Below are 15,698 nucleotides of genomic sequence, written 5' to 3'. Positions count from 1 at the left end.
GACTGACCTTGATTCTGGCCCTTAGACCAAGAAAGGTTGGGATGGTTTCTCCAGCCAGGATTATAGGTTTCTGAATATGGGTCAAACTTCTGACGGTTATCAAACCTAGTGTTATTATAGAGAGCATTGGCTTGCTATTCAACAGTATTTCCTTCCAAAAAAAGACTCTATTCTACCACTAGTATGACCCACTTCTAAAGCTTCTAACCTTTTTGCTATAGCAGCAATTTTGGCATCTGATTCGTAGCTTTCTTCTACCCTATTAAGGTTTCCTCTGCCTAGAAGAATTGTTTTCTGGGGTACCCTATTACTTTCCCATTGTTGGGTCTTTTCGGCGATTTCATGCAAGTATGTCATCGCATTATCAACTGTTTGGTTTTCAAACCCACCTGTACACATGGACTCTACTGTAGTTGTGGTGGGATAATATAAACCCTCATAAAGGATCTGAACTAACCTAACCTTTTCTAAACCATGATGAGGACATTGGGATAATAAATCATTGAACCTTTCCAAATACCTATACAAAGATTCTCCCTCCTGTTGTGTAAACATGCAGATTTGCGTCCTAATAGACGAGGTTTTGTGCCTAGGGAAAAACCTGTTCAAAAAGGCGGATGTAAGTTGTTCATAGGTTTAAATTGATTCGGAAGCCAAACTATACAACCAAGATTTGGCTTTATCTTTTAAGGAAAAGGGGAATAACCTGAGTTTTAAAGCATCATCATCAAGGTTTCTAATTTTCAGGGTACTACAAATTTCCTCAAAGTCCCTAACATGGAAATAGGGGTTTTCATTTTCTTTTCCTAAAAAGATTGGGAGCAACTGTAAGGTTCCAGGATTAAGTTCATAATTTGCTTCAGTTTCAGGTAACTTGATACACGAGGGACGAGTAGTCCTAGTAGGATTCAACAAGGCTTTCAAAGTTGCCATTTCTGGCGCTATTGGACTATCAGGGATTTTCTCTTCAAACGGACGTTCAAAAACGGAATCTTCACGAATCAGACTCTCTAAATTGAGGTAATCAAGACGCTTAAAACTACTAGGTTTCTCTTTAAAAAATCTATCTAGGGCGTCTCTTTTACGTTCAGGCATGCAACAGAATAAGGAAGGGAATTCTATGCAAACACAAAACAAGTCTGACTCAACCAAATCAAACCTAATTTCTAGCAAACAAAAAGCATGATGTCTCCACTTAGATTGTCACTAGACCAGCTTCTATTCTTTCGAAAAGGAACTCGTTACAATCTGAGCAAACCCCTCTGGAATCAATCCGAGTCAAAGTAAGTTGAATCAAGGCGAGGGAAGCTCAGTGGAGCTTTGATACCCAAGGCCTCACCGGTTACAAGGCGGTGCAGTCACGCATTCAACTCACAGAAACCGTCAAGAACTTCGAAGTATGCTCAAAAGAGTAACCAATATTCTTCGAATGACTTTCCTATTAAGCTCGTTACCCTATAGGTCTCGTTCTAGTAAAAATTTTAGGCTTCAGTTCGCGTTTGGTTTCGTGTTCCTAAGGCGGGCAAGAAGAGAACGATGATGAAATCCGAACCCTTATCTTGTATGGCCAGTCCTTTCCCTTTACTAGGAATTAAAAGCAACCGTATTCAAGTCCTCAGCATATATTCACCTTAAGGAATACAGTAAACCCGCTGACAGGGGATTCACGGGTGTTTCGAAAAACTTACCTCCCGTACCAGACGGGCGAAGAACCGCTGAAGTCGACTCGGGCCACAACTCCTATGTTATGTACGAACCCGAGGGGCCGAGGTGATATCGTAATCACCGTCCTTCCCTGCACACAGTTTGTATTTAAACCAACCCTTCCTTAGGGTTTAAAAATAATAATGTCCAAAGTCCAATGTCCAAGTGTCCAAAAAGAAAAGAAAAATTACAAAAATAGCAAACCCTAATACAGTTCTCTCTCTTTTTTTTTTTTATAAAGAAAAATAAACAAACCCTTAAAAAATAAAAAAAATATCTAAAAACAAATTGTCTTCTTCTTCGTTCTTTTCGCTTTAATCTTTCGCTCCAAGTATTTATGCTTTAAGTTCCAGTCTTTACGAAATCACCAAACTCCTTGGCTCAATTTGCTTTATGATCCAAAAGCTGTAGACAAAAGATAAATACCCAAAAACGTAAAAAATAACAAAAATAAAAAAAACCTAAAAAATAAAAAAAAAGAAAAGAAAACTAAGTCTAAAAACCCTAAAAGCAAATCCGCGTCGGCGGCGCCAAAAATTGATGTGATTTGTAGATAGTGGTAAAAGTGGTTCGATTCTCAGACTTGCGAAGGATGAAAAATAGACTTAAATTCTAAAACTAAAATAGAAAACAAACTAAAAATTGTCACAAACTCAATCAAAGATGATATCAATATTAAAAAACACTGAGGCTAAGATTCCACTATTTTCCAAGTTCAAAGTGATTTAATCCCAATATTTATATTTATGCAATTTTCTCGTTCAAGTTGAATCTAACTTATTGCAACTAGTATATTCTCAAAATAACAAGTGTAAATCCAAAGCATAGAACATCAAAAACCTAGGTCCAAGTATGTTCTATCAAAAGAAATCACAATTGCTTAACAAGGATCATTCAAACAATTTTCAACCAAGGAAAATAATCATAAAATAATTGCAAATAAATAAATAAAATAGAATATACCACTTCTTGTTGGAAAAATAGCTTCCTCTATCGCCTCAGCAATGGGGTTTAGCTCCTCATATTAATCACTTGCTCAAAATACATGTTTGTTGCTCAAAAGTTGATTAAAGATGAAAAGCTATAACACTGGATGTTTGCAACGATGTATTGGCGTTGCAAGACAAAGGACTGACTGTTACAAAGAAGTCACTATAGCAGCGTTACAAATTTGAGACGTTGTTCTTATTTGCAGCGGATGTTCTTCAGTAGCAACAGCAGCAGAATACGGTTTCCTGCAACTTGATCAATATGGCTCTGTAGGGTTTCTAACTCCTCTGGGACTGCTCCAATAACTTCCTTTTTTTCCTGGGACTTAAACACACCTTTTATACTACTCAGAAACCTAAAAATAGCGATTAATTCTCGTTTTTTCTTTACGTGCAAGTCACAGCAATAATCTCTCCTGCCGACTTACCTAGCCAATTCTGAGCTTTCCCGATTGTCTTAAACTCTTCCTTAGATAGAATACTACCTTAGGAAACAATTTCACGCGTTTAGTCTCCCTGAATTACCAAAAATCAACCCAAACAAAGACCCGTACAAAACTCAAACTCTGTTTCCTTATTTTGGATTATCCAGCCCAATTCGATTGATTCCAGCGCACATACCAAGCCTGTTATGCTCAATCACGTCCATCCCAACAAATTTCAGTGATTGAATCTCTCTAAAACACCTTCGAAATTAATCCCCAACTCTGGTTCGTCTGCAACATTTTTTTCCCGCCAATTTCTGAGTTTAAAAACGATGAAGATGACCTCCCCCTATCCTGTGCTGGTATCCCTTTAGAAGCTGTCTGGAAATAGATTCCCCTTAGTAATTAGGTCACCCCTTATACAAAGTGAGAGTCCGTATAGTAATTTTCTCCCACGAGCGCAAAAACCACTTTTTTAGCCAATTTCGCCGCAAAAGCTTATTTCTCCAAAAATGCCTACAGGGACATAAAAAGCCATAATAAATATAAAATCGAGCACTAATAGTATATACAATTGATATTATATAAGACACAAAAATGTTCCTATCAAGGAGCTGAGGTATGCTTGCGCGGCGGTTTGGCTTTCCGTTTGCTCCCTTCTGCAACAGTGTTTGTGGAAGGCTGGAGGTTTTACTGCTTCTTGATCAGACGTTTGCTACCTCGAGTGTTTCGCGGTTCTTCAGCCTTTGTAACTTTTCCAACAAAGCAGGCGCAGTGGTTGCTGATCTCTTTGCAGCTTCGTGAAGCTCTGAGAAAGTCTAGAATCGAAGATTCTCTAGTAGAGCTCCGTAAACCGGGAGCATGCCATTGATGCACAAATCTACTAGCTGTTGCTCCATGACATTTGGGTCATGACAATCCACGGCTTGGACTTTGAATCTTTTCACGTAGTCGTTGGGATTTTCACTGACCCTTTGAAACATTCTTCCAAGGTCAGAAAGAGTAACTTGCTCTGACACGAAAAATTACTTCCTGTAGAAGGCGTTGATCATTTCTCCCCAATTGTTGATGGTCCCCGGTACGATGTTGTTGTACCAGGTATATGCTCTGCATTTCAAGGATTTTGAAAACTCCTTGAGACGAACAACATGGTTATGTTCATGCTCTCCCAAGGCTTCGAGGAAACGAGAGACATGTTCTCGAGCATTGCCAGTTCCATCATACAGAGTGAAAGTTGGAGAAATGTAACCTTTTGGAAGAGGAATCCTCTGTGTAGCGGCAGGATAAGGAGGTTGGTGACGATGGACATGTGATGCCTTGTTTTTTCCACGGATTTCCAGAAGGCGCTCCACGTCTTCCCGAGTAATGAAATTTTATGGTTCCTTTGCTGATGAACCTGCATCTTTGTCGGTTTCATCATCATCCACTGTATCGATTGGGATTACTTCAGGATCAACAGCATCTGAGGATTTCTACTTCTCTTTTCCCTTTTCTTGAGTCTTTTCTGACATCTTATCAGTAAGAGTTTTGATATAATTACACAGCTCCTTCTGTGTAGCAGCCATGTCAGTCTGATTCTTTGCAAAAGTCTCTTGCGCTTTGATAAGATCAGCAATGGTAGGTGGTGGATTTCCTCTGACTTCTTCAGGGTGTCGACCGAACATGGGATGACCCTCAGCGTGAGGAGGAGTAATGTCACCACAGTCAGTGTTGGAGGCCGGAATTGTTTTCGGGATATTCTGATTGTTGTTGTTGCTAGTGCTAGCACGGTTTGTGTTAGGATTCGTAACTGAACCTGACCTAAGATCAACCATCTTGCGAAATTGTTAGATTGCAACCGAGAGATTAATCTCCCACTGTGGTCGCCAATCTGTAGATGGGGAAAAACGATTTGCTGATTTTTAAGGAATTGAGGAGACAACCGTACGGAGGAGACTCCTCGAACCGGGCGAAATGTTAAACCTCACACAGATGCACCTCTGCAAAGAGGGTGCTTTAGATTCGATAGATCAATCTGTAGTACTCCGGCCTAAATCAAGAGAATGACCGTTCCAGAGTAAATTCGGTCACAAGAGAGGATGGGTTGATCTGTAGGGGGGAAGCTTAGAAATGTGTGGAATCAATGGTAATCAAAGATTGTGGGTGTGTGAATTCTGAATACGATATGCTTTGAGTGATTGAAATTTCTCAATTGAGAGTAGTTGCTTAATTGATGAGTTGATGATCTCGTGTTGTCAGTTTGACGTGAGATTGATGATGCTGTTGATGCCGATGATTCAATCATGATTCAGAGACTTATTTATATTGCTGAAATTGTAGACACCATGAACACACGTTCCATCGTGTGTTTGAACACATGTGCCGTAGACCGCCAGACCAAAACCCTAAGTGATATCCCCCCAAGTGACACGATTGACGTCTCATGGTTTGTTAGTCAATTGATGACTTCGTGGTTTGATGGGACGATGAGTCCATGTAGTTGATGAGTGTCGAACATGATGTTCTGAAACTCATGAATTGAACATGCCATGAAACAGAGGTATAATTCTTACGTGAAGTGAGCAAGTGTTGCTCATTCGATGGGTCGTTGAATATTTATTGTTGAACCAATATTCCTTGGTTTGAGCAAATATTTATCATCTGAGCAAGTGTTTCTCATGTGATGAATTGTTGAATATTTGATCGTCTGAGCATGTGTTGTTCATTTGATGGATTATTGGCAGCGCACCACAAAATATTAATTAGAATACTGGTCGTTGAACCGAGCATAATTAATAAAATTAATGACCACGAGGCCGTCGTAAGATTATTAAGGTTGGAATCTGGAATGATGATCCTTGGATTCAGAAACCCTAATTTGATCAATTGATGATCAATTCATGGTTCTTCAGAAGTTTAACCATAGGACGAAGGAGGGAGCGACTATATGGGACCATGGATCAACCATGTAGTGTTCATATGCTCACGTGAGAAAATACGAAGAACTCCTGAAGAGTTGACGATTTGTTAGTGGAAGAATGATTAAATGCTGGCTTAATAATTTATTCAAAATACTCGTCTGAGTCTTAGGTGAGAAAACCTAACTAATTATGACGAGGCGAGGGACCGACCATGGAGTCATGAAACCGTCCCCGGGTTGTCACTTGACCTCCTGACGATCACTTCATGAAAATCCAAAGTGTTTGGAAGAGTTTTGGACCTAATACGAGCAATTATGCAAATTAGGTCAAAACTGTGAAAATTGATGGGACCGGCTTCCGTGAGCCAAAGAGCCAATCTTGGTCGGTCAAGATAGCGTGCTCGTGTCCTCAAGGCGTCCACATCTCAGTCCTGAGAATTTTGATATTTTCTGGCGTGCAATTGAGCATCCATTCGAGAAAATATGCCAAAATTAGGGTTTCGACGAAACTGAGGAAAACACCATGAGATGATGAAAAATAATTATAAAATAAGGAATGAGGAGGCGTGGGACCGCCGTGGTCAAGGCATGGTCGGACGGTCGTCACTACGGTCACGTGGTGCCTTTTCCTTAATTTTATAATATTTTGATGATTTTAAGAAAAATTCATGAATTTTGAGAAATTTGATGAATTTAGGGAGTTTCCATGAATTGAAGGAGTTTTCATGAGTTCAGGGAAGCAAAAAATATTAAAATAATAAAAACAAGGGTATGTGGGGCCGTGGAGGCATGGACGGCCAGCTATGGACCGGTCCCACGAGTTTTCATAAATTTTTAATATTTTTTAGGTATTTTTGATGATTTGAGGGAATTTTTCCTAATTTGAGAGAAATACCATGAAATCAAGGAATTTGATGAATTCAAGGAAAACTAATAATAAAATAATAAAACAAAGGGGCGTGTGGGACCGTCTAGGGCATTGCCGGCCGTCCAAGGCCCGGTCCCACAAGTTTTCATAATTTATTTTATTTTATTATTATTATTTGATGATTTGTGCAAAATACCATGAAATCAAGAAGTTTTTTCATGAAATTAGAGAAATAATAATAAAATAATAAGGAACCGTGGGGTGTGGGGCCGGTTGGGACCAAGGCATGGCCGGTTGGCCAATGGTCACGCCCCACACTCCTTTCCTTAATTTTATATTATTTTTTATGGATTTATGGAAGTACCATGAAACCGAGGAGTTTCCTCAAGACGAAGGAGATTTGATAAAATGAGAGAATTTTCATCAAATCATGGAAAATAATAAAAATGCATTAAAAATATAAAACTGGTGTGGGATTGACCATGACACGGTCGGTCGGTCGTTTGTCCATGCTCCCAGCACCCTGGTCAATATTTTTAATTATTTATTATTTTCTTCTCTATTTTGCATAGGCTCATCGTTTCGTTGTATTTTTGAAATACCCGTTCGTGTGGTGACTGTTAGTGTATCGTCATTGAATACACCTTCACTGTTTGAATCGGGGCTTACTTCGAGGTAGCTCAGACGCCCGGTTGTTGATTATTTATTACTAATTGTTGAATTCGGTGGAGAATAATTCACAAAACTGAGTAATAAGATGTTTATTATTAATTCATAAGATCAGCTGAGGATTCGACTACGAATTCAGAATAATAAAGTGAGCATTACCATTCCATGGAATCGTAGATTCGACCATAGAATCAGAGTAATTAAGATTTATCTATTACCATTTATGAGACCAGTTGTGGATTCGATCATTAAATCGGAGTAATGAGATAATATAGTTATTATTATTCTATGAGATCAAGCCGTGGATTCGATCATAGAATCAGAACAATTGTTTATTACCATTCCAATGGACCAGTCATGGATTCGACCATGGAATAGGAGCAATTGTTATTGCCATTCCATGGGACCAGTCGTGGATTAGACCATGGAATAGGAGCAATAATAGATTATTCTGGGAATTCAGTAGTGAATGTCACGACAGAATTAATCTTAATTAGGAATAATTAACTTTGTGGCTCTATACTAGCAGAGCAAGCTGTCTAGGAGCATTAATTATCCCGATATGTGCTTGTCGGTAAGTCATATCCTTTATATAGTCAGGGTAAACTCGTTGTTTGTTCTTGAAGACGTTATCGCTCTATACTAGCAGAGCAAGCTGTCTAGGAGCCGTCCATCTCGTGATACTATATAGAAATAATCACTGAAAGTGTTCAGTATTCATGTGATATGACGTTGTCCAGTCGTGAGACTACATATCTACATGTACTCTGAGAGAAAGTACTCTCCATTGAGAATTCGATGAGAGACCCATGTCTCAATACTCACGTATGATTGCTGCATCAGAGCTTCGTATAATTATGGGTTTACGATTTTAGCCCTTGTCGAAAATCCACCATCTACAGATTGGATGGCTTAGATCGGATCCATAACCCCCAGGCAGGTATTGGAGTATTCACCACCGACCCAATGGGGGCCCCGCATGGTCGGTCTCCCCAAAAGGGTAGCATAACTTGGTAATAGTCCAGCCAAAGCACCGTGGACGTGAAACCCTAAATTAGGGTTTGCAGCACATTACATGTGTCGCAAAACAGTATCAACCATCCATCTTCGCATGCATAGATGGAGGGTGTAGATGTAGATTCAAAGGGCCCAGAGCATGTCAACACAAACACTGTGGGCCCACCTACATACATGACCGATCGGTCAAGACCAAACATGGATGGTCGTCCCAATTCGTGCGCCCAAACAAGGCATGACGCACGGCCGGCAAAACCCTAATTAGGGCTTGTGTTGCGATCACGAGCGTCCATCTTCTCCTACTCGGATGAAGGGTTTAGGAGTAGAATAAGCAGGTCCAGTGAGTATCAACACGATCACTATGGGCCCACCTATCTCCACACCCAATCGACCAAGGCATATCATGCCTGGTCGTCTCGATTCGCACGCCCAAACTAGGCGTGGTCACACCTCCCAATTGAAAACTAATCTCGACCACTCAACTTTGCCGGACAAATTGAGTGGCTTAAATCACGTTTCTATGGGATAGTAAAGTATAGGCGTGTACACCAGCCCGCCGTCTGCATGCCGGACTGATCGTCCAAGACCGACCAAGCTTGGTCGTCTCGAAAAGCGCACCTGAAGTAGGCAAGACTGATCGTGTAACACTAACACACGCATGCCCGATCGGCCCTGCCAAATATGTCTCCCATGCTTGGATTCGACCAAGCTAAAGGTTGGTGTTTGAGCACCTCCTAAACCCTAATCCAATGGTCGCAGATGTGGGTCGCAATCCATCTCGTCCGTACAACTTCACCAGCTTGAACGGACAACCTAAGACAGTGAGGCATCACCACGATCACCGTCCACCACTCTTCCACACAAAGTGATCGTCCAAGTCAGGACTTACCTGTACAACCTCCAAACGATCACTCGAAGATGGCTAGACATGCATCTATTTTAAGACGCTTAATCCTGACTTACTCCGTTAAGCCTTAAAACAGCGATGCTTTACAAATGCTGATTATATTCGATGCATTACCTGCATAGAATACACACGATATTTCACAAATATCGACTTCCTAAATAACTTAGTTATTTAATCTAGCATCACATGCTACCTTTTTTGGGTCCCACGATCCACACACTCGAGACATTAATCATGTCACAAACTGGGGGATACATACTGGGGTATTGGTCTGGTGGTTTACAGCGTGCATCACACAACGCGCCATCACAAGAACGTGTCAGGAAGACATGGACGGTTAGTGATGACGGGAGAAGTGGGAAAGACTAATCGTGTGACACTAACACACGCAACTCCACTCCTCCATCACTCCACTTTCTCCACTTCCCATGAGAGACGTGGGTAAGGCTCAATGACTTGTATAAATAGGTTCTCCTCCCTATATCAAAACAACACAAGACAGAAACCAAGTGTTGATACAACGTATCCAAACACCATAACTGATAGCTTACATTCTGCAAGCCAGTCCAACTTTCTGATACAAGTCATAAACAACCAACACCTCCACATTCTCAACACCTTCTTCACTTCCCTCCCTAATATCAACCCCATCTCCTTCATTTTGTAACCGAATCAAGTCTGGAACGCCCATTTCTTGGTTTAGGCCAGAGTTGTACAGATTGATTTCTTGAATCAAAAGTACTCCCGCGCAGTGCATTTATTTAGGGTTTAGATTCATTTCTCATCCGCACACCCCAAATTACCAAAACTGGCAGAAATAGTTTTCACCCATAAACACCTTTCTATGGTTTTGTAGCGCATAATGGGATCTTCCAGTGACAGACGTGCCTCCAACTCTTCGGGGAGAAACTTTGGAATCGGCGAAAACCAGTCTTCTTTTCATGGGGAGGCATTTAATAGAATTGAATATCTATTCCGTGAAGCTGGAGAAATTATTCGGGACATACCTTTGGAGGAAGAACGGGAAGGCGACGAAGCATCCCAGTGCATTGAGAGGCTTTGGTGCAACAGAACCTCTTCACGGCCCACTGTTAGGGCGGGACAATTTGCTTCTCAGTTGAAACGGCGGAAGACCGAGTTTGTGAAACTTTTAGGAGAAAATCAACGTAGCTCCCCTGTCCAGGACTGTGCCATGACCCTTGGTTCTGATGAATCGGGAAATTCTCCTCGAAAGTTCGCTGAGAAGACTTCTGAGGAAGATGATGATGCTGCAGTTGATGAAACTGAAACAACTTTCGGAGATGACTACGAAACTGTTGTTGGTGATATTGGGGAAGTCGTGGTGGCGTATGTTGGGTTGGTCGTTGAGGCGGATGCCGGTAAAGAGACGGATGTTGTTGCTGCCGAGACGACTTCCGGGTGGGATGTTGAGGCTGCTATTGCTGATGTAACTTCCAGATGGAATCATTGCTGCCCGGAAGATTGTTGGGGAAAGTGTTTGAAAGATCTCTGACCGAGGCATTGGCAATTCACGCATTATCTTTCAATGCCTAGCTTCTCCTATTTTATTGTCTCTATTCGTCGCTTAGTTGTCCTGATGCTTTGCAGACTCATTTTTTACCTTCCTTGTATTTGTGGCGAAGTTAGGGTTTCTCCAATTAGCATCTCGCTTGCGGTTTCTATCTTTGAATAAAACTCCTCATTTTGAAAGGCCCAAGTCTTCCATTAGAATGGGTTGGTGTTTCTGGTTGTGATCTGATGGTTAGTGATTTAACGATGATTTGGGATTTATTTGGTATATGTTCTCTTTTTTTTTTCTCTGAGATTCGGAAAACTCATTCGAAAAGAAAGGTATGCTTTTAAATAAAAAACGAAACCCTAATGAAGAATGCAAGCGGTGCATTCATCTCGGGAGGATACAAATATCAGGTGGAAGGAGAAATTGCTGAAGAAAATACTAAAAGGAGAGTGCTGGAAGAGAAAGTAGTACAGTGTTTTAGGGATTGAAAGGCTTGAACCATCGTGAGTGAAATATCACACCTCTCAGCTTGTATGTGTTGATGAGCTTGCAATAACCCCCCAAAAGGACGTCTTCCACCAGATATGGCTCGTCTTCTTTTTCCTTGGGTAAGTCGGTCCGAACAACTATCTTCACCATCATCTTCCCGACTTGAAACGAGTTCTCTTTTACCACCATATCTCCGATTTGAAACGAGTTTGGGTGTTGTATAACCGCTTGAATCTTGGTCTCGTCGGTTTCGATTGCAGCTTCCAAATTCTTAGCAAAGCGTTTGAATGGACAAGCGCCCCACTCACATCTCTTGACAGCGTCCGCACCGGTAGTCGTGCTGAGTCGCCATGACGGAATAAGAGAAGAAATGACTGGTTGCATAGAAGATCGTTCGGCCAAACTTACTTGTGTTTGGAATCTATGAGTTAGCGCCAACGGGTTTTCTCCGAGTGACCGAGTTACATTGGTAAATCGTCGACACGGCAGCAGGTGGGACGGTTTGTTGGAGATTCTTTCGGGCTTTGACATCGGTAGAGGGGATGTTCCCAATTTATCCTTGTTGTCGAGTACCCACAAGTGCCCCAATATCATGTCGTACCCTAGTTCTTTGACAATGTGGAATTTTCTATGCGTTATAGCGTCTCCCATCCTGATATCGAGGTTGATGTAGCCGTACGCATTCAAGGATTCCCCTTCCGGGCTCTCAATCACAAACGGGGAATAGGTAGCTTCTTGTTTCGAAAATCCCGCAGATTTAAGAGTCTTGAAGGTAACAATGTTGAAGTCAGAGGCCGCGTCGATTAGCGTGTTTCCGAATTCAATACCTCTTAAATAGGACATGGTCAGCAGTCCCCAGTTGTCCTTTTCAGTTCTGCTTCCTGAGAGAGCTTGGGCTCTTGGCGTGGCTTCCTCAGTGGGAAAAAGCCGTTTGCCCGACACGACACGATTGAGAGCCGTGAAGATATCTTGGCGCTACACCTTGGAAAGGTAGAGAATTTCGTATACATGCTGCATCATGGATTATACAGTCTCGTGCACGGAGTCCCCAGAGGCTCCATAATTCCTCACAAGAAGTGGATCTCGATGTACTCCCTCGTTTCCCAGCTGAAGTTCCCCTGCTTCTATCTTTTCTTTGAAGATATGCTTTAGTCTATTGCAATCGCTGGTTGGGTGATGAACAAATCTGTGGTAGTGGCAGTATTTGGGGTTTGCCATCTCGACCTCAGTCGGTGGGCGTCTGGGAGATGGTAGTCTGATAACATCACCTTGAATCCATGCTTCTAAGAGATTGATCACCTCCTCAATGGGAAACGGGAAATCCAGAGCATTTCCTTCAGCTTCGTGACGACGCATGGGAGCTTTAGCGGCGGACTTCCGTGGCGGAGTTGCTCGTCGTGCTGGTGCTTCGCGTTTAGGCTGCTGGTCTGCAGCTGAGGCCTTCCTTTTTCCTCTCTTGTTTACTACGCTCACAGAGGAGGGAACGGTGTTGTACTGTTTATTGATGAGACATTTATTCCCGCGAGTTTCACGCACGTCTTTGGCTCTGGTTGGTCTAGCTCTTTCCAATAATGCTGGTGTTGTCGTTGCTGATCGCTTGGCAGCTTCATGGAGTTCAGAGAATTTCTGGAAATGCAGGTTCTCTAGCAAGGCGCGGTAAATGGGAGCCATACCGTTGATGCATGAATTCACCAAATGTTGCTTGGTCACGTTTGGGTCATGACAGTCTAGTGCTTGAACCCTGAATCTCTTGACAAAATCATTTGGATGCTCGTTGTCCCGTTAGTACATCTTTCCTAGGTCCGAGAAGGTAACTTGTTCAGACACAAAGAAGTACTTCTTGTAAAATGCAGTAACCATGCCACCCCAGTTGGGGATGCTGTTTGGCGCGATGTTGTTGTACCATGTGTATGCTCTTCCGGTGAACGATTTCGAAAACTCCCTCGGACGAAGAACGTGATTGTATTCATTTTCTCCTAGGGACTCCAGGAATCGAGATACATGCTTACGTGCATTTCCGGTGCTATCGTACATGGTGAATTGAGGAGAGGAGTATCCTCTTGGAAGAGGAATTCTTTGTATTTCAGGTTGGTAAGGAGATTGATGCTGATGCATGTCTACTTCATCATTCTTGATTCGGTCCCGGAGAAGTTGCTCCAGATCCTCTCATGTCACAAAATTGGACGGGTGATTTCTTTCCAATGGGGTTCTGGCACGAATCTCCTCGTCCGCGGAGATGCGCTCAGCCGAGGTGCTGGCACTGGGGGTGTTGGAGGCGTTTCTCATCGGCTCTGAAGGGCGTGACTCCTGCGGCAGCCGCTATGTCAGGGGTTTGAGAAAGAAGAGTACTTCTTTTTGTGTCGAGACTATTCCGTCTGGGCTCTTGCGAAAACCTCATGTCGTTCCATCAAATCAACGATGGTGATATAGGGTCGGCTTCCTCTGGTTCCTCTGGTTTCTCGTCCCGTTGGCGGGGTAATTGGAGTCTTAGTGGCGATTGGATGCGCCATGCTTGACGAAGCGTTAGGAACGGTAGCGACAGCTCTGGCCCTGGTGATTGGCGGCGTAACGCCTGAAGGAGTGCTTTCAGTACTGCAAGGATTAGCAAGTTGCGCAGGAACATTAGAGGCGGCATCGGCTCTAGCCCTGGTGATCGTTGGTGTTACACATGAAGGAGTGCTTTCGGTGTTGCTGGGGTCAGTAGGTGGCGTAGTGATGCCGTTGGAAGTGGTGTTAACACAAGGGACAGATTCTGCGTTGGTGTTTTCGGCAGCTGATCCGGATCTGAGTTTCACCATGTTGGAATTGGAAGTGAAAGGTGATATCGGAAATTTGGTAATCGATGTTGCAACCGAGAGATTGATCTCCCACTGTGGTCGCCAATTGTTTGAGGGTGAAAACAGTTTCTACTGATTTTGGTAATTTCGGGTGTGTGGGTGAGAAACGAATTTAAACCCTAAACAATGTACTGCAAGGGAGTACTTTAGATTCGAGAGATCAATCTATACAAATCCGGCCTAAACCAAAAAATGGCCGTTCCAGACTTGCTTCGGTCACAAAGTGAAGGAGAAGGGTTAGTTTTGTGGAGGGAAGCGAAGAGAGTGTTGAGACCAGATTAGTTGATTCTGGAAGAGTTGTTGTTTTACGACTTGTATCAGAAAGTGGAAATCTAACATATGGAAAGCTAGCAAATATTTTCTGAGTGTTGTATGCTCCTGACCCGAACTTGTTGTTCGGTGGAAATAGGTAAGACCTATTTATACAAGTCGAAGTGAAACGTACCCTGGTCTCGTAAGAAATGGAAAACAGATGAGTAAATGGGAGGAGGTGGTAACCGGTAACTCCTGGAATTGAAGTTCCATAAAAGAAAGCGTTTTACCATTACTTCATGCATTTACTAACCTCTTCATCCCTATGACACTGTCTTGTAACGGGAGTAGTGTACGCTGCACGCTGTAAACCGCCAGACCAATACCCAATGAGCATCCCCCAGTTTGTGACATGTGTTGATGTCTTGAGTGTTTTCGTGAAAAACATGTAGCATGTTGTTGTTTGGCAAGTTGACCTTGGGAGACTTGCCGGCTCGGTGGTGACCTTCGACGGTCGAGATTTTGCATCTTTAGAGGAAGGGTAGTCGTTGATTATTGAAACCTTTCGTTTGGTAGCCAGTGTATGAAAGCATGGACGGCATGGACTTAATATGGCATAGTTTAGGAGCAGCCAAAAGCTAGGGTTTTGGCATTGTTTGGGCGCGACCAAAACTAGAGCCTGGCGTCGGGCCAAAGGTTTCCATGCATTAGCTGGTAATATTGGACGGCTAAGATCTGCATCGTAGATGGAAAGGTGGCCGTAGTTGCAGGCCTTCGTTTTTGCAGTCGTAAAGGGAAGGCCGGCATGGCATGGTTTAGGCGCGGCAAGGTGGCTGGCACGGCATGCCATTGGCACATGTAGCATGGTCGGCACGCCTTGGCGCGGTTTAGGCGTGGCTAAAACTAGGGTTTTGGCGTTGGGACAAAGGTTACCATGCGTCGGTTGGCGACCTTGGACGAATAGGATTTTCATCTAAGATGGAAGGGTGGTCGTTGATTGTTGCAACCCTTCGTTTTGGTAGCCGTAAAGGGAAGGCCGACATGGCATGGTTTAGGCGCGGCAAGGTGGCTGGCACGACATGCTATTGGCACATGTGGCATGGTCGGCATTCCTTGGCGCGGT

General features: G+C 42.9%; 1 pseudogene; it reads left to right on the top strand.

Moving 5' to 3' along the window:
• Positions 1 to 469: 469 nt before the first annotated feature.
• LOC113362353 lies at positions 470 to 569 on the top strand (annotated as a pseudogene).
• The last annotated feature ends 15,129 nt before the right edge of the window (positions 570 to 15,698 follow it).

The sequence above is a fragment of the Papaver somniferum genome, chromosome 3 (assembly GCF_003573695.1).
Source record: "Papaver somniferum cultivar HN1 chromosome 3, ASM357369v1, whole genome shotgun sequence".
Lineage (NCBI taxonomy): Eukaryota > Viridiplantae > Streptophyta > Magnoliopsida > Ranunculales > Papaveraceae > Papaver > Papaver somniferum.
This window is presented reverse-complemented; position numbering and strand designations above follow the sequence as displayed.